Here is a 20,535-nt window from a genome sequence, read left to right on the forward strand (position 1 = left end):
GCATAATACAATTGTTACAAGCTTTCATTGAACTTGTCGAACTATTTTCAATTATGCAGTATTTATTATGAACACAACAGTCGTAATATAAATGATAACATGAAGAAAGACGTCCCAGTATTGCAAACCCCAGGCGAATTTTTCTGTTTAAATACAGCAAAAAGAAAGATATTGCAGCGAACGAATATTAGTCTTAAACGAAGCCTTTAGTAGTTACAAAAAAAAAACTGAATTTTAATCTATCGGATAATGCATCAACAGAATACAGAGTTTGAGCGTTTTCGGCATTTTGGTTTTTGCAATGGCGTTTGCGTAATATCGGGTTACCGCACGTCCGTATAACGACGTCTTGTGACGCTGTGTCAAACCACGAAGCCTTATAGTCACGTTTACATGTTCTAATAAACAAATTAAAAAAAAACATTTTACAAGGCAACGCCTTCACGATAACGCAACTGCCGAAAATTTGCCCCAGCAACGAAGCAGAACACACTTGGTTACTGCGACACTAGCACTGCTCTCTTTTATTACCCGCACGGTTTTCAAATCACAAAGGGAAGGGGCGTACAAACACACGATAACAGATACAATATCACTAGTGCCAGTGGTAAAACTATATCAATTAGGTGAACAACCAAAACAGGTGGAATAATAGAACATGATGATGATGGTAACATGGCTATAGCCAAGGCTAGACATTTTTGATAGGTACTAAATTTTCATCTAGAAAGAAATGTTAATAAATAGCGCATAACTAACACATCATAATCATAACCACAGCAGTGATATAAAATGAAATTGGGGTCAGATACAAAAATATAAGAACAACAATTTACGGGCACTCAGAGACAGGTGAGACGAACGTAAACAAACACAAAAAGTCATGTCAGTTTAAAGATGTATACAACACTGCTGGAAAGGACAATAAAATAGCATGTGGCTCATTAAACGAAAAAATCAAAGGGGGCTGTTTGTGGGCCTTGAGTTCTCTAAAAAGACGTTCCCAAACATGTTCAGACAGGCTGACAGACTGAAAATGCGTATGTCTGAAGTAATGAAGACTAAGGAGGCAAGGCATGGGGGGAATGGGCCCTACCTATCTAATAACATCCTGGGTAGTCCAGAAATGAAATGATCATCTTGGGCAATGTTTGAAAGTGACGGTGAGAAGTGGTTCCATTCATTGCTAGTGTGGGGAAAAAGTGAGTCAGGAATGTAGAATAATTTGTCTCGTTGAGCTCTGCGTCAGCAGATGGCGTCGCCGAACTGGCCTTTCGCGTTTACGCCTCTGGTAACACGGTAATCCGTAGAGGGTAAGATGTTCGCGGACAAACTAAAATTCCCGATAACAGCATAATCTATTTAACGACGGAGAATGGCTTCGACGACGAAGGGACAGGAGGATTGGCAGAGTGGGCTCGGCCGCCGGAACACCGGCCGGAGAGTTCTCGCCTACAGGAAACATACCTAACAATAATCTCGCTCGCCACTGCCCTATGCCCTTCTTCACTCCCCCCCCCCCCCCTGTCCCACCCCCTCACCGCCCGACTCATGACTCCATTATCCTGGGACGCTCCAACGCTACAGCGTCTCATTCAGGATCTTCACACAGAGCAACCACCGGTGCGCGCTACGAAGACCAAATACGACCATAACGTGAAGCCGTGACGTAGGTGCGTGAATGACTTCATGCTGCGCGTCTCCGTGTGTACGCCGTCTCAGAAAGAAACAAAACAGAAACAAAAAAGAACAGGGAGAAAGAAACGCCCACGTGGCGTCACGACTTCATAAGCACCTCCTACAGCTCCGGCCTTCCCGCATTCCAAAGGTCCGAGAATGCGCGAACAGTGCTCATTCGAGGCGCACGTTTGAGCACAAATAATGACTTGACGCCAGGAGACGGGCGTGCATCGTGAACTCCATACCAGCGTACGTTAAATATATAAAAGCAGAATAGCAGAATAAGGAAACTTAATGGACTCGAAAAGGCAGCGCCGTGCGACTGAAAACTTAAACACTGACTGCACCGCCAGGAAGACCAAATGAAAAGTAAAGCTGCGAAAAAATGAAAACCTTCACGCAGTGCATTGCAGGCACGGCGTACGTCAGTATTGTCCGACGCCGGGCTGAAATCTCGCGCAAAGCAAGTCAAAACAGAAGGGGACCGGCGCACGACTCAACCACCGCCCGCGTCGCGTCTCTATACAAAAACCGCTCGCTAAGCTCGCGCGTGCCTGCGCATCCGGTGACCTACGACCCCGACGGCGTGACCCCGCCCCCTCTGCGGAGCCACTTTGACCCGTACTCCCCCGCAGGGTGGGTCGAGCACGAGCGCATCGCACGCCGTGGCCGTACACAAGAAAAAAACACACGACCTGCCCGACTTGAAGCACGCTTTCTGGGCGGACCGCCGAATATACACATTCTTTCTTTTTCTTTCCAGTGCGGCTTTTCCTTATTGTTGAGTTGTTTATCTTTCAGACTTTCTTCTTTTTTTTTCTTTTGCCGTTGTTACGAGCTTTCTGCTAATCCATAGCGTCGCCCGCACCCTCACGCATGTGCCTTGAAGGGCAGGTGTGGCTCTTTTCTTGCATTATGAGGCGAAGCGCGGAACGCAAACAAGAAGCAAAAAGTGCAGACAACAGCTCCTCCCGGCGGAGGTAAACGTGAACATTCCGTAGTCGACGTGGGTGTAACGGTATTTGACGCGGCCGTAGCTCGTGCCTCGACTGCGTTTTCTCCTCAGCTCTTAGATGCATGACCACACGTATCCGACGGCTGGGCGCCCCGAACGTGCGCATCCTGTGTTATGTGCAGGAGCGGGCTTATTCGAGCGGAAGTAGCCGTACGCGGCGCGTGCCAGTTGATTCGTGCGTCACATGCGGACACGCCGGATGCCGGGCTGCAAAAGGGCGTGTCCGTTCTTGTAGCGGTGCGAGAATGCGACGCTCTAGCCGCTCCTACGGGTATGCAGTGAACTCTCACTAGGGTGAACTTCAAGGGACCCAAGGCAATATTTCCCTTAACTGAGAGTTAACTACACTGAATAGTCACTAGAATATGGAACAGCATAGGGCGCAGCAGACATCGGGTCAAAAGTGTGAAATGTAACTGATGGAGCGTTTATAGAGCGTTTATAGAGCGTAACAGTTAAGTTGCTGACTATCTCATTTAAAAAAAATCATTTGCACTGGTGCTCTTAAAGCGCAAGAAGTAACAAAGCTGTCCAGAGAGTCTATGTTTTTGTACAATACCCCTGGCACAGCTTGTTGAGACACGAAGTCGGCTAGAGATCTGAATCTGCCTCTGCCATCTCATCTTCCTCGTCGCACTCATCTTCTTCGGGACGAACACTGGAAGCAATTTCCAGATCAGATAGTTCAGAGCGCAAAACTTTGTTGAACTGATTTAAAAAATGAGCACTGATCAAGTTCGTTCAATTGAAATATTCGATATTCACAAATTCCTTTAACTGAAATATTTTTGTATAGAATGCATAGGAAAACTACCCGGGGATTTTCTAAAAGTTCGTTATTTTGAAATATTCCTTATACCAACGTTCGTACAACTGAGAGTTTGCTGCATACTGTATGTAAGAAGTGACGCGCCGCTCACCATCTCACGGGCGCTTCGTACGAGTGTTGAGCTTAATGTTGTGTACAGATAAGATGAAAAGTAAAAAAAAAAAAAACGTCGTAACGGTTGAGGTGTAAGTTGTAGCAAACTTCTTGATGGTTCGACGCGGACATCGGTCTCAAGTTTTCGCGTTCGGCCATTAACGTCATGCGCATTACACGCAATTGCTACACAGATTTTGGAGCAATGTTCTGAGAACCCGCAGCGTAAAAACACTTTCCTGCTTATTAACATATGCAGGTGTCCCATGCGATTCTTTCTGTCCGTGTTTACTTGCGAAATGTTTTCTACTTGAGCACTTGTAGTCGCATGTACCCGGCCTTAAGTGGCAGCACGTCCGTATTACGGTGCATACAGAATAATTTTTGTTCCGTTCCTGGCTTATAGTTGTTCCCACGCTCAACGACAAGCCGTAGAGGACATAATGAGCGCTGTAGATAGGACCTCTTATCAGAGCCACGTCTCCAGTGAAACATAAATTCTGATGAACCGGTATGCATTTGATATCTGTTTTTCGCTGTGGGTCACAGTGCAAAAAAAATGAATAAATAGCAAGTGGACGACGCAGCGAGCGTGGCACTAACTCAGGCTCAAACTAACAAATGTAAAAGTTTTCTTTTCATGGCCAAGAACCTCTTTTATAGATGATCATAGGAAAATGATGTCGGAAGTTTCGTGAACATTACAAGTCGAAAAGACTTTCGAGGACAACTTCTGAAGAAGCGACAAAGAGACGGCGAAGCGACGGGACTTGTTCATGAAGCTTCAGACATCGCAAACATCACTGTATATACACCTTACTCTTGGCCAATAATTATACTTAGTAGTTTGCACTTTCGTACCTTCGTTCATTTCATTCCTTAATTGTTTATCCCTCTTTGTGTAACATGTGGCGCAAGACGACTGTAAACACGCAGTCTCTTTCCTAATAGCATCGATGTATGACATTCACAAAACTTGCGCATCCACCAAAGTCGGTATCTACATTAGAAAAACTACATTCTACACGAACTGCTACCAGTGCAAGTACAAAAAACCCAGCCTTTGATTTCTTCTGAGAAACCTTAAAATTCAACTTGTACATCCACCAACGTCTCGTGCGTCGGAGGCGCTATCATGAATACGAGAGCTCGAAGCCACTGCATTCTGTTAAATAAAAGAAAAAGAAAAGATGGTGTGAACTAAATTTGTGCGTCCATAAATAAAGCTGGAATTGGTGCATACTACAACCATCCTTCCACTTTGATGAACTTCTGCCACCGACAAAGTCGGTACGTCCTTAATTGCCACGTCTGCCACGGACACAAAGCCCCGAAGCAAACTTCGATTTTTATAAGGCCATTTAAAAACAAACAATGGGTATGGAAACACCTTTGACGAGGATGCTGTATAGTCAGATGATAATTGAGCCATCATAGGATAATCTCTTATCCTACGTGACACTAACCTACTCCTTTAGGAATCGCAAGCCGTCGACAAAACAGCCAAAAACCGCTAAAAATGCTACGGCTAAGCGAAGAAGTGCGAACAGTACGGAGCACAGTTTACAAAGATATGCATGTTACCTAGTCACTTAAAATCTCATTTCACAGCAAGTTAAAAGATACAGTCATGTTCATGCACAATGCAGCTCAGGAAAAGAGGGCCAGAAAAAAAAACGCAAAGGGAAAAAGGATTGGAAAAGGCAATGAAAATGTACACAACAGTCCAAGCAAGGGTTTAAGAGTGAGAGTTCGATGACGTCTCTGATAAACTGCATGTTGATGATAATAAATCTCGCGTGAGACAGAGATGACCGTGCTCACGGCCAACTTCTTAAATAGTTTAAGGTATGACCGTGAGCAGATCTTACGCATAACGAAGTCATTTTTAGGGTCCCAACAGCCCACGGCAGCAACGATGATGGCGTCAAGAATCACTCGCTGGTACCGCCGTGCCAGATGTTGACGCACCGGCTCGTAATTTGGCAACCTTGGCGCTGCGGGCTGCGGTGAAGGCGTCCGGTAGGTTATCGAAGGGACAACATACATCGATGATAACCGCCTCCTCTGCGCGCGCGACTACGAGGTCTGGTCGTAGATTGGTGCTGCCAACTGGCCGGTTCCCGTATACGATGGAGAGGTGATTACGACACGCAGTACGTAGCCAAGCCACGATCGTGTGACGCGTGGTGTACATGGCGCTTTTGCACATGCAGTGACACAGAACGTGTGGCAGTGTCTCCTTGGCTTATCCGCATACTCTGCAACGGTGGTCGCGGCCACTCGTTTACATGCGGGCTCCGTTCAGAGGTGGTAGATTGAGCCTGGCTTTGTGAATGAAGCGCCAGTCCGCAATCCGGGTGAAGGAACCGGTGAGGACGAAGTGGGAAATGGTGGGATCGGCGGCCACCCACTGCAGAACCTTGCCTTGGTTGGGCTCGTTGTGGAGAGCTGCATCTCTGTCAGCCGATCGAATGACTCGGAGCGTGCGGATGACCTTCCTGCGGCGGTTCGGGGTGAGTGTGTAGTCACCGCAGGTTATCTGGACTCCATCAGGTTGCAGCGCCCACTGAACAGCCAAGCAGCGGGAAGTCTTCCGTGCCTCCGTCCAGACGGATCTAAGCTTAGATGCTGGCACCCGAATACCGCCCTCCGTGGATCTGCTAAGGTAGTCCTCGATGTTCTGCTGCACCGCCAGCTGGCGAAGATGCTTGGACACCACCTCGAACCAGCCCTGGGACGCCATGTCACGAAGCTCCAGATCCCTGGAAGTCAGTAACTTGAAAGCACTGCCGACGCAGCAGAGGTCGCTGAGCTTGGCAGCGAGGGGAAATTCCACCACTCCGAGTGTGAGCTGATGTAGAGGTACTCGTTCGACGCGTTAGATAGTAAGTAGAGCGCCTTCTTCAGGAGAGGACGCAAGACATCGTCCAGACGTTGCCAATAATCTTTTCCCAGCGTGTCGGACCTCATTACGGAGTTCTGCCCTGCGAAGACGAAAGTCCGGACGGCATCCAGGTGCTGCCAGGGGGCTAGCATAGATTTTAGTAAAGCCGTGCCCGAGAGATAGCCTAGTAGATGATGGTAACGTCGTCGGAGAGAATACGTATTTGGCGCGTAGAAGTCGGCCATGGCAGGGATGTTGGAACCCGCAAGCGTGAAGTGTAGAGGGTCTCGTCTCCACCGGGTGGACGCGACTCAGATGGATATAGCAGCACTTAGTAGGGTTTAGCGACAGACCCAGCTCCGACGCAAGAGCCTCGATCCGGTTGATGCGGTCCTGCAAGGTCGCGGGACTCGTCACCATTAGGCTACGATTGTCGGCGTAAACCAAGATATACTGATGACGATCTCCACCATGGATGTCGTGGATGGTGGGGTCCACCAACAGGTTAGAGAGAAGCCCACTAAGAGGACAACCTTGACGGATACCGGCCAGGATGGGGATTGGCGCAGTGATGCCAGAGACTGGAGGCAGCATGACCGTAGTGGTCACGATGCCAATAACCCTCTTCTCATGAGAGTTGGGAGATATCTATGGTGGTCACGATGCCAATAGCCTCGCACCAGGCCACCATAGATATCTCCCAACTCTCATGAGAAGGGGGTTCCCTGAGAAGGGAACGCTGTGTTGTGGCCTGGTCGCGAAGCAGGCTGGTGACGTGTTCGACCTCGACCTGTGGAGCTGTCACTGACACCATCGGGGGCGGGCTGGTCGGGGTCGTTTGTTACCGCACTGTCAGATGGCCTGGACACATCCACAGCGGTAGAACCAGGGGTGCCAATGAGTGGGGACAGTGATGGACCGTTTGACGGCGGATCACTCATAGGAACAGAGTGCTCCCTAGCTGGCTGACTGGTAGAGCCTTGCCCACTGGACGTCAAAGAACTGCTGGGCTCTCTCTCTGCTCCCCAGGTGATGGATCATTGCCGGACGTCCGGTCAGTCCAAGCAAAAGCTGGGCGGGGGCAGGCTGCGAGGCTCACCGAGGTGCTGCGCGCGCCATGGCGTCCTGCTTTTCGTGCCACTTGATGTGGTTGGCAAGGCCCCGGGCAAATAGGAATAAGGCCACACAGTGAGGACAATGGCGGTGATCCTGGGTGGCAGGAGCCTCCAGGCTTCCACTTGCAAAGCAGGCGTGGCCTGAGGGGCGCAGGGACTGCTCCCCGCCACAGAAAGAGCACTTGTTAACCTTGGGACTATCCGGATCTTGCGCTCCTGCACCAGGTAGCGAACCAAGGCCTGCCGTCGGGAGGTCCAGGTCGCGCCGCCGTAGGACGCCCGTCAACGGGTCTCGCAGCATCTGACAATGTGCGGAAACGGAAAGAACAGGTTAAACACCTATCCTTCCCGACACGGCTGCCTAGCATATCCGGTGGAGTTTGAGGCGGTCGAGGTCCGAGGTGACCGCTCGGAGCGTCGTCAGTGAGGAGAAGATCGATGCCCCCTCTGTAGTGGACCCACTCGAAGCCCTGTAGCGCCTCCTCTACCATGATGACGTGGTCATGAGGACCGAGGGCGGCGCCGAAGTTCCGCGAAGCCGGGGTCACCGGAAACTCTGTCTGGTCCCCGTACCTCAGCCAGTCGTCCAGGTAGTCCCAAGTGCCTGCCAGATCTTTAGTCCAGGCCAGGCCGGCGGCAGCAGGCGATGCCGGGCGAGCGTAAAAGCAGCGTGATGTGAAAGAATCGCTGGCTCACCGAGCGCCCGACAGGTCCACGGTAGACCAGAAGGTGGTCGAGGCCTAGGGCGAGGGTCGCAGGACCAGCACCGAGGCTCTGTTCTGATTGCCGAGCTCTACCTGCCGTAGAGGTGGTCCTCCCAGGCCTGTCCGGGTGGAAGGCAGAGGCACCGGCAGCAGGCGATGCCGGGCGAGCAGCCAGGCTGCGATGTTCGAGAAACCGCTGGCTCATCAAACACCAGGGAGGTCCGTGGTCCGATCCTGGCCAGAAGATGGTCGAAGCCTGGGATGAGGGCCCGATGACAGGTCCAAGGACGTCAGTCGATCCTTATGGTGGAGCAGAGCCAGGAACAGTAGCTCGTACCCCCGTAGGCAATGGCGCATACCCCCGTACGATGGGCTCCGGGAGGTTGGCCCTGAAAACGCGCCATCAACTACCCTTGTAACACCGGGGACTTGTAGTGGTCCCAAGTACAAGGGTACGAACGGATCTGCCTCTTAGCCCAAAAGGCCGAGACACTCGTGCCCATTTGAACCAGTGGGTGCCTGGCGGCGGTGGGAATCGAACCCACAACCTCCCACAGTTGTTCTAAACAGCTTCGCTGGCCATACACCGTCACAGATTGGAATAGCTTATGTTTCATAATCATCAGCCTATATTTTATGTCCACTGCAGGACGAAGGCCTCTTCCTGTCGGAGTCATGATGGTGGTGGTTTGTCGGGTGGAGAAAAGGTAGAATACCCGGCTCATATTTACTTCTTAGTTATTCATGGTCTGTTCCTTTACCACTGCCTCCACCTAGGAGATTATTCCAGCCACTCTCACATTGCATTTAATGTTCTTTGTTCCTACGTTGCTTAATATACCGGCCGCATTTCGACTGGTAAGCTTCCTAGTTCCTAGTGCGACGCCTGCAACGCCAATGGCGGCGCTGATGACGCTGGTAGCAGCCAGGGCACTATTCTTTCGGCCCAGCACCAGTCGCCATGGGTGATCCTTCGCCTTAACATGTCGCACCTGCATACAGTTACAACATCGTCCAAGGAGTTGTAGCGCCACGCTAGACCATGCTATTACTGTCAATGTTCCACCCTTCGGGTGAAGCTTTCAATAAAACAATTCCAGCATAACTTCAATGGCACATAGTCCGTTTTGCTGTTTGTGTGCCCCTAAATATTAACCGTCCAACAGAAGCCTGATATAGTTTAAGCTGAAATTCAACAACATGTCTCTCGATTAAAATAATGTGCTTTAGCACTAAAAGTCGCAAGGTGTTAATGAAATCCTCTATTATTATTGCTCCTTGAGTCAGTCGCCGAAATTGCTGATGTAGTATTTGATAAAAATGCGCAAGTATTGCAAGAGTCATTACGGTGAATGAGTAAAGTAACGTGCACTAGACATTATTGAAGCATCGGCTCCAAAGCAATGCACTGCATCAAACCCGTGTACTTAGTTTTAGGTGCACGTTAAATAACCCCAGGTGGTCCGGTCCAAACTTCCGGAGTCCCCCACTACGGTGTGTCTCATACTCAGATCGTGGTTTTGGAACGTAAAAACCCGCCGTGGTTGCTCAGTGGCTATGGTGTTGGGCTGCTGAGCACGAGGTCGCGGGATCGAATCCCGGCCACGGGGGCCGCATTTCGATGGGGCGAAATGCGAAAACACCTGTGTACTTAGATTTAGGTGCACGTTGAAGAACCCCAGGTGGTCGGAATTCCCCGGAGTCCCCCACTACGGCGTGCCTCATAATCAGGTCATGGTTTTGGCACGTAAAACCCCATAATTAAATTTTATTTGGCACGTAAAACTTCATAATAAAAAACTTGGAGGGCGCTTATGCATCGTCTCTAATAAGAGTAATAAGAGTGGAACGCGATAGCATTCAAAGATCCCCGACTGCTTCTCACGCTTCCCGACAACTGCAGTTTATGTAACCGTGATATTTACCGGTAAACGTAGGCGGCGAACGCTATCTACAAAGGCGAGCTTTCTGGTAGAAACTCGGCCTCGTGCATGGGCCAATCCCGGAAGTAATGCACAGTCGCCCCAAAAGATTAGATCATTTTCACGTTTCTGTTATTGTTTCGCTCTATAAATATTCCAGTCTGAGAAGATTTAACATAAAAGGCATGCACTGTCGGCGTTTTCTTTCATGACCATTGTTTGTGGACTGTCATTGTCAAAATTCCGAGGAACAACTTTCTCAAGAATGTAAGACAAGGTATGAGTAATTTTACTGATAGAATGGTGCGGCAAAAAAACCCGCATGTACCGCATGTCATATAGCAAGTCGTGGAATATACATATACCTAAATATAATTTTCTCTAGTTGACAACGCCGCCGACGCCGACACCGGATTTTCTGCGACACGAGGCCCTTAACGCTATCGCGTTAAAACAGGCACGCTCTGGTTGTAATTGCCTTTTAATATATGTACATTTTCGTTAATAGACGTCTTTCTCTCTCTCTCTCTAGTTGTCAGACTGCAGAATTAAGTCCATGTTTGTCGCGCAGCATATGCTTCACTCACCGCTAGGGGGACAGCCTTCTGTATGACGCAAAGCATCGCACAAATAAACATGTGTTCTTACTCCTCTACTGCTATGCGTGAAGTATGTTAGAACAGAGCCCAAATGAAACAATGTCTCCTATGCAGTGCAATGTGAGTTATCGGTCAAGAGTGTGGGCACGTGGAAGGTCCTCTTCATGTTGTTGCATGCAACGTGATCATTCGAACTACGCCGAAACTCTACTTGACGAGTAGGTACATATGCATGCGGTGTTCACAGTTAAGCCATGTGGAAATTCTACGTCCGTGCATTGAAATGTCTTTATTGGTTCTTCCCTTTCTTTCATAGTCTGTTTCTTTTGGTTATCCTCCTTTCAGTGGGCGTAATAGTACTACTCTTCAAAAATAAAGAGAACAAGAGAAGCCTGCATGGAGCAGCATGACACCTCTTAAATGTGATGATGATGATGATGATGATGATGATGATGATGATGATGATGATGATGATGATGATGATGATGATGATGATGATGATGGAACAGTTTTTAAAATGCTCTGCATACAAATTACGAGGTCAGGCGGAATATCCGGGCGAGTTGTTGAGCTAGCGAGACTTAAGCTTCAGGTATATATACATCGGCACATACGTGTGCCAGATTAATTTGTCCGAAATGGGAAAATGATTACAGAATCAGGCATCTTTACTGATCGTCAAACATCGAAGAGTTAAGAATCTCCTTGAGAGTAATAAACATGTGCGCTAGACGGAGGTGATGTAACTAGTGGTGTTGATGCAAGACGATGTTAATCGGTAACTGAGCTTGACATCTCAGAAGCTTCAATGTCATCTTTCCGTTTGATCTCATTGATACCTTCATTTAAGGCTTGCAAGTTTACAGACCAGCGGCTTAATTCTTTCACTTTCGACGATCCTTCAACGTAAAACATCCCTTTGCGGTACAGCCCTACAAGCTGTGACGTGTCCTACATGGCATAGCGACAAGTCTCACAGCATTAGTCCTCAGCGCCACACTCGACAAGACTGACAACCGTTGCCTCACGGAAGCCAGAATTCTTGGGCCCTGGTCCCAGCCGACGTCGGCAAGAACCGCTTTAAAAGCGCTAGCGTCCTTTTTATAAGAAACGGGTTTTATTGAAATACTATAGAATAAGCGAACTGGTGTTCCTTCTCCCTCTTTTTTTTAATCTCTTCTTAACTTATCCCTTCAGCCATTACCCCATCCCCTAGTGCTGAGTAGCCAACCGGACACTTATTCTGGCTAACCTCTCTGCCTTTAAACTCCTGCTTTTTTTCTCTCTCTCTCTCTCTCTCGCAGCATTAGCCTCGCGGCCAGCGTATCCATGAATGAAACTAGTTATACGACATCCCATAGTGTAGATTTCTGGAAATCTACGACCCGTGACCACGATAGAAATAGAGCACACCTTCCGAAGCTCGCACACGTAAGAAAGTTTAAACTTAACTCACAAAGCAAAACGAAGGCCCCGGTGGCCACAGCTCGCACGCGCCAGGAGGCAAGCCCGTCACGACACAAAGCGCATCCGTGCCGCGTCCACGGCAGGAGGATCTCTGCATGGAGGCTCTCGACCATTGTGTTCGCTCGCCGTCACGTGACATCGACGGCGAGCCAAGCCCTTTCCCCGAGTTATTTAGGCGACACGTGCAGAACGCCAAGCGTAACCGCAGAGTCCAGTGCAAGCCATTCTCGGTACACCTCTGGCAGAGTTTACAGGAAGCATCACCAACATTTATGTCACATTCGCAACCTCGACGACCAAAGAGGGCTGCTTCATTGTTTACCTTTTGTTCGCTTGCGATTTTCAAGAGCGTACCGCAACGGATATTCGGATAGCACCCGAGACAAATAAGAAGGAAATGGACAAAACGACTTGGGTGTAATGCACGCGTTCTGGCCGTAGGCATTTTGAAAGTAGCACCGAGCGTGATTTGAACAACACATGTTTCAGTAGCGTACCGGTGGACTGCCAGGAAAGGCACGCATAGCTTTGGCAGCTTGTATTGTGTCCTCTTTCCATGCGGCCAGGAAGCCAGGGATCCCTATGAGGCGCGCATACATAGAGGATGCGAAGTGATAATTGCAGTTTCGCTTATCCCGGAAATTCCGGATTAAGTGCCTGGCACGACATTACTTGAAGGAAGTGCAGTATTTGAGCGCGTGGCTTTATATTTGTACCCGTGGACCTTCTGTTCAGTTTTCACTTTAGAAGATTGAAATGAGTAGGAATATGTGGGTTCTGTTGAGAAATATGGACGCCCACTGAAAAGAAATAAGCCATAAAGGTGCCAAAGGAAGTGCTTAGCCTGTGAATAAGCTGCGCGAATATGTGTGAAGAAAATGATACTTTTATAACCTTCCTAAAATGGTTGCGAATGTAATAATTTATTCTTGAAGACGGAAAGGATCTAAACTACAGAAGCCTCTTTCTTTCTTCTTTTTAAAGGGGCCCTGAACCACCCCTCGGGCTTGGTGAAATAACATAGTCCGCGGGTACCATACGCTGTTGTGAACATCTCAGCCAAGTTCTACTCTCGTACGCGGTCCGTGGAGCTCGCAAGCGGAACGCGAAGTCACCTTTCTGTCAAACGCTCTCGTTTCAAAAGACCCCATGATCCTCTTTCTTTTCTGTGTGCTTCATTTCGTAATAAAGCACACTCCAATACACGGTTGCTATTGGTCGCTGCGGTCGGCTACACCGCGGCCGCCGCGAGGTGCCGCCACCAGTCCAGAGTCTAAGCGCACTGCGGCTCGCTGAGGACAACCGCATTTGGCTTACGTTTAGCGCTTCGCCGGCACCAAAATCTGAAGTCCTAAAGGAAATTTTAACTGCGCTCCACGCTGACGTTTCCGAGGCGGAGCGTTGTGGCTCCGCCCCACTCCACCGTAGGCTTTGCAGTGCAAGGCATTGAAGGAGGAAGGGGAGCACAGCGGAGGCGGTGTTTAATTGCCAATAACTCCGCTTCTGCTGAACGCATTGAAGTACTTTTTGCGGCAAGTGATTCTGAAATAGCCTGTTTTCACTTCAAATCTATTTCTCCACTTCGATAAAATGCGGTTCAGGGCCCCTTTAAGCAAATCTTTATAGGCTTACAAGTTTCGGCGGTGGTGGTGGTGTCACCGTGAAATGTAGGCCGATCCTGGTGATTGTGCTGAAAGGGTTTAAGCTCAATGGCACATACCCCTGCATGTGGGCCGATCCTGGCGATAGTGCAGAAAGGGTCCAAGCTTAATGGCACATAACCCTGTGGGCTAGGGGACCTGTAACGCGCCCTCGAACTACCATTGTCACACGTGGGACCCAAAGGGACAATATCACCAGCCCTTCCCCTGTGGAGAAAATGGGGGTAAGCGAAGCTTGTCGTCTGATTCTAGCGTGAAGGCTTCCCAAGCCCTGGCGAAACGGCAGCGAGGAGCCGCGGACCCCGAGTTGCGGGAGCGCGATCTTGAGGTCAAACGTCGGCGAAGAGTTGCCGACCCTTAGTTTAGGGCAAACGAAGCGGAACGCCTACGACGATGTCGTCTTGCCACAAACTTCAATCTTTTATCTCTATTTTTTTTTTTTCGGGGGGGGGGGGGGGGGGAGCGCAACGTTGCAGTTAGAAAAGGCATGGACGGTGTGACGAAGGTATGTGAGTAATGGTTAAAGGAATCCACCAATGTTTCATACTTACTTACGTACATCCCTTGAGAAGTAACTATATACGTGGCATCACATAAACCACATATATGTCGTTCTGGCAGTTTGCTAGTAGCACTGTACTTATTGTGTTTGTCAGAATGTTTTGAGAACGTTCAGGTTTTTGCAGTTCGTGCAACCTGTACAACAGCCAGGTTTCTTTGACTTTTGGTGTATGTGTGTGAAAACGTTATTGAGCTCACTGAGACTGCCTGGGCCCTCTTTTGTTCTGAGTGTGGCAACGCGAATTGCCTGCGTCCTAGATAGTAATGTTTGGTAATTTCATTGTAAGTTATTAAATGATCTCTATATTCCCCGGCCTGATGGTGAACCGCTCGGTTATGACTGTAACGATTAGCAAGTGCTCGAGCTATGTCATGCGCAACCTCGTCGAGGTTTACCCGAGTCTAGTCCACTTTCCCCATATGCGCAGGAAACCATCGGATTTCTGCTCTCCTAATCCTAATGATGTCAAGGAGTTTAGCTGCAACTGCAGCTACGTAGCCTTTATCAAAACCCTTTAGAGTGGCTTTTGAATCACTGTAAACGAAGGCCCACGTATTACTCCTGATGGCTAGAGCAATTGCCACTTGTTCCGCCACCATGGAGACCTTGGTAAAAATAGTGATAGCGTCTTGCACCTTTCCTTGAAAATTTGATACAATTACCGTATAGGTTTCTGTGCCTTTCCCCCAGGCAGCATCAACTACAGCTGCCGATTGGTTCTGCTGTTCTATCTCCTGCAATAGGACTTTAGCTCTTGCCTTTCCCTTTTTGATATTACATTCTGGATGCATGTTTCTGGGGAGAGGGTTGGGTCTGATCCTATCCCTAACTTCGGTATTTAATTCTACTTCAGGCTTTATTGGGTGCGAAGGAAAGATTGACGCCTAAAAAAAAGATGTTGCTGTATTGCAAAAGTTGTGCCTTTTTATTCCTATCTGAATCGTTTGATCGCCAGAATGGCTTCCTGCATCGTCCCGGGCCAAACACCGCAATTATTTTCGCTCTGAGAGGAACACTTTTTCGACGTTTTCTCTTCAGCGGTACGTGTAACTTTCGGATGTGGAGGGCCACAACACTGGAGAACGCATTCTGCGAAAAGAGCTTGCGAGTGACTTAGCCTCACCTGGCAACGTTCCCCTCGCGGCAGGCGCTCAGCGTGAAAGTGCCGACGCGGACACAATGACCGCGCAGGAAACGCTCCCCAGCTGGGATAAACCGCAGATCGTGACCGGACCTCAGCGAGAAGCATCTTTACATCGCTGACGATTAGCATTCAAAGCGCTTGTCGAACGCTGGTGTACGAATAGCATCACGCCTCTACCGAGACGATAATTCGGTGTGTTGAATAGCTGGGACGATCGCTGCTCGGACGCCCACTTGTGTCGTCGATTAATCTTCATTTGACGCCCACGGAGAAACGCTTACGCGCGCGTGCGCTTCGTCCGCAGAAGTATGACGCCGATGCGGTTTTCGCCAGCCACATGAACACCGATTGTGCGTGCGGCAATCGATTCTTATCGCCCCTATACGCGACGGATGCAATCGGGTTGTCGACACTGTGAAGCTCCGAAGTCTTGCGTTCTGTTGTTCGCAGAGAGTCTAATAAATGAGATGACCGCTTCGAATCTATTGCCTCTCACAGTCTAGCATGCATTAAAATTTTGGTCACGTAGATCTACTTGCGTGTTCATTCGATCCCCCTTAATGTGCACTGATTTAGCTCGTAGACTCGGTTGCGCGCTCATAAACCGTAAGCGCAGAAAACAACACTGACACCTTATACTGCAGCTGGTTGATTCGATTTCGATATCCCTCGGATTTACTGTTGCGCGAGCAGAAGGTACAGATCAAATCTCCTTTTATCAAATGACCTTATCTGCACATAATAATCGATGGCAGCTGTTCTTTATAGGCTGCCACAAACTTTTCAAAATTGCCTATGGTAGATGGCACAATTTTAAGATTTAGATGAATTACTCAATGAAGTGACCATTACTTCTACGATAAATCAAAATTATTTGAATATATACCGTGAATACAATAGTTAGCGTTTTAATTAACTACTTTACTGCGCATTTCAATTGAAGAGTTCCAGCCGGTGAGTTCCCAAAGCATATCCACTTGGAGAGAATTCTCAGGGCGACACCAGTTTTGAGGTATTTAATTTTTAACTGTACGAAGAAATCTATTGGCGTTCCAGTTAATTTTGTGCTTGAACGAGTAAAATACCTTTTTCCTAAAAAGGTAAGTGAAACAACAGCGCATTTTCACCGCAAGTGTGTCAGCGCAGATCTCGAAACCGATAGTATCCTCAGGATTTTTTCCAAGTCGATATACCTTCCAAACTCGACAGATACAATTCGTAGATTGAAATATGTGCCTTAAAGTATAACTAATGAAAACGTTAATAAGCGTATTTGTGTTAAGTATTCAATTAAGCATTTTGAGTTCTCGTAGAAGTAATAGCCGCCACATCGAGTAATTGACCTCAAGGGTTAGAATTGTGTTAGCTGCTACAGGTAATTTAAAAACATGCGGTGCAGCTAAAAAAGCACACCTTATATATTCCGCAGAAAATACCGGATAAAGGTGAACCATGTACGCGTGTCAGTACTATGGTTAGATTTTTTTTTCCGTTTCTCTAATGTCTCTTGGTCTTCTTGGCCGCAGGTATATGTGTTCGACACTTGGACCACATTATCAAGAGATGTCAGCGAAATTAACGCTCATATTATGAGCCATCTTCAGCGTTACTTGGGCTGAGAGTGCATGTCCATATTATGAGTCCAGACAAGAAAACGAAAGGGCTCAACGACAGATACGTGCACGAACTGCTCGTATATAGCGGTTGCCCAATCCGGTACCCCACACTTGAATAGCGCCGGCACCGGATACACCTCTACAGCGGTTTCCTTTGCTGCCTTGCATCGCTTTGCCGTCTGCGCTGGCCATGCGGACACCTGAGCTTCCGTGAGGCACAGACAGAAGTGATGCAACAAACAAACAGCACAAATGAGTTCTCAATGCTTGTATCGGATAACGTGACGACGGCGTTGCTGTTTCTACCGCCCGTTCGTGTTCATCGGCCCAGGTAGTGACGTCAGAGCGGCGGGTTTCAATTTCCCAGTCGTTGTCGTTCGGTGTCTGCATTCCACCAAGCGAAACTGAGCTTCCCACGTCATTGACAGAGTTATGCGGAATGATTTTTATATCTTGCTTATGGTCGTAAATGCACTAGGGACACAATACTTACACCACATGATCACACCAAAGAGTCGATCTTGCAGTCGGAAATGAGTTTTTTCTTTAAAAGGTAATGGTCTGATATTTGGTGCGAGAATTAGGAATACGAATTTGGCCTAATAATAGAGCAATGGCATCATCAGGCATTATTCAGCCATTAATTTTTTCACCTCATAGTGGATCTAAAGCATCTTGTTGTCTTTGTTTTTTGTTTTTTTTTCGTTCTTTTTTTCTTTTCTTTTTCTTTTTTTTTTTTACGGCGTGCCCTCTCGTTCATTATAAGGAACTTTCCACAACAATCTCCAAGTAAATAGTTGATGCTGAGTGAGCGGTTGGGAGGATAATGCGAGATATATTTTTCCCACATTATCTGTCCACACTGCTGATTCTTGCTATGAGTAAGCTGTAGCTCTGGTCCGATTGCGATTTCCCTGTTCAAATGCGTCTTAAACGCCAAGTGTTATTGTAATGCAATCAATGCCCCAATCTTAATGAAGTTCGTTGTATTTAAAACAAACATGTAAAATCCAGTGACTGTTGGGAGCAAAGTTTTTATTAACGTCCCCCAATATTTAACGTGAGTCGCGAAAAAACATCAGTACACTCTATTAGAAAAAAAACACAATGTTTGCGATCCTTCCTTCGCATCAGAAGCAGATACCAAAATTGTGGAAACCGCAAACGCTCGAGCAGACGCCGACGGGCAAATTTGAGATCTACTACGAAGACATTTATGAATACCACTATTTTGTTAACAGGTCCTTTACAAATCTCGCCTAACCAAGATTGAAGTAATGAAAGCAATGAACTAATAGGCGTTCTTTTTTTTGTAGATTATCCCAACCACCACGATGGTGCCTCAGTGGATATAGTCATGATTACATGCGACTGTATCGTGCCCTACTGTTTAGCGTATCGCGGTAATTACTCTGCGACACCCCTGACATGTAGCGCTTTCCCCTTCGTCCGAAACAAGCTGGAACCTGTTTCCGGTCGTTTGCGTTGCTCGGGTGAGGGAAGAACACACGGCGGCAGCCGTCTCTCTTCCTCAAACTATAGGCCAGCGTTTAAGCGGCAAACCAATGCACGCGATATTCAAGTGACAGCGACAAGCGACGCGGCCGGCCGACCCTGTCACGCTGTAACGTCTCGGCGTGGAGGAACCACAGGGACGCGACATCGCAAAAAAAAAAAAAGTGGCGACAAATTTAATTTGTTGTCCGAATAACTAACATCGTATGCCCGTTAAGAAATCGCGAACGAACCACGAGGCCAATGTTTTAGGCAAGATGTCTTAGAGCTCGCTTTAATATACTGTCATCGCTAGGGGCATTCCGTGGTAGGCCGCCAGCGTGAAATGCCGTGGTGCCATCTGGTGAACGAAACGGCGGTAATGTGCGAGTAAAGCGAATCGCAATAATGCACCCGGAAAGCGTAGATAAAGACGGGTAAGTCAACTCATGCGTCGCATGTAAACGTTACCCTATCGCATCGAAAGGGACAGGAAAGGAGAGGGAAAGCAAGGAGAGGAAAGGCAGGGAGGTCAACCAGACGTCCGTCCGGTTTGCTACCCTACACCGGAGGTAAAGGAAAGGGGCAACAGAAAGACGAAAAGAGGGAAAGGAAAACTGAGAGTATACGGCCACATGTGGCACTTCTCCATTCACCGACAAAAGACACTCGCCGCAATTAGGTTCTGGCTTGTTTCGGACGAAGGGTGGTAGATACGCTGCTATAGTGTCGCATTCATGTAAACGCGGCTTACACCTTCTTCTATCGCATCAATGTGATATGCCTCCTTGCGCATTATCGCCGTTTACCTGAATGCGATGCGCTATAGAAATGTAATACCTGCCGTGGTATCGCAATGGCTATGTGGTGCTGCGCTGCTGAGCTCGAGGTGATGGTTCAATACCGACCGCAGCGACGACATTTCGATGAAAAGAAAAATAGAAAACGCGAAAATGACCTTGTATCGTGTATTGGGTGCACTCTACAGAACCCCAGGGGGTTAAAATTATTCCGGAGCACCCCACTACGGCTTGTCTTCTAACTATATATCATGGTGTTGGCGCGTAAAACTGGATAATTTATTTCACTTTTTTAGAAATACGATGCGACGCGCCATTTGTGGCATTCATGTAAGCGCCGCTAATGTGGAGCGGCGCGCTGCTCGGGCAAGCTGTTGTGTGTTAGACTCCTGGCCGCGATTGACTCATTTGGACGAGTGTGGTGCGTGAAAACCCGGTATACTCCTCTTTTGGTGAACGCAAGGTAAAAAAAAAAAGCTTGTGTTGTCCTCGGTTTTTCTAGTTCCTTCAATTCTTTCCGGGCTACACCTTTACTAACGCGATTGCGTGCCATTTGCCAAACATGCCCTTTTATTTTACATTAATAACCTCCGGAACTCGTCACAAAATGCAGTGGCAATAACAATTATGGTGGTGAACGCCATATATACGCTTGAATAGATCTCTCATTTATACTTCATGACCTCACGATGGGCCCTCAACAATCAGTGAGAAATTTCTAAACTCGATTATTTTTCTAATGTAATATATATTCTGCAGTACTATCGAAGAGATTAAAAATTATAAGTGACCTATAAAATTGTTGCTGAACCAGATAATAGACACCTCGTGCAAGAAAAGAAAATAGATTATTCCGATCTTCGGTTGTGTATTCTGGAAAGCGAATACTACCACTTTTTAATGCGACAAGGAAAACGAACGACACTATATCCGGCAACTTGTCTTCT

Source organism: Dermacentor silvarum, chromosome 10, assembly GCF_013339745.2.
Source record: "Dermacentor silvarum isolate Dsil-2018 chromosome 10, BIME_Dsil_1.4, whole genome shotgun sequence".
Lineage (NCBI taxonomy): Eukaryota > Metazoa > Arthropoda > Arachnida > Ixodida > Ixodidae > Dermacentor > Dermacentor silvarum.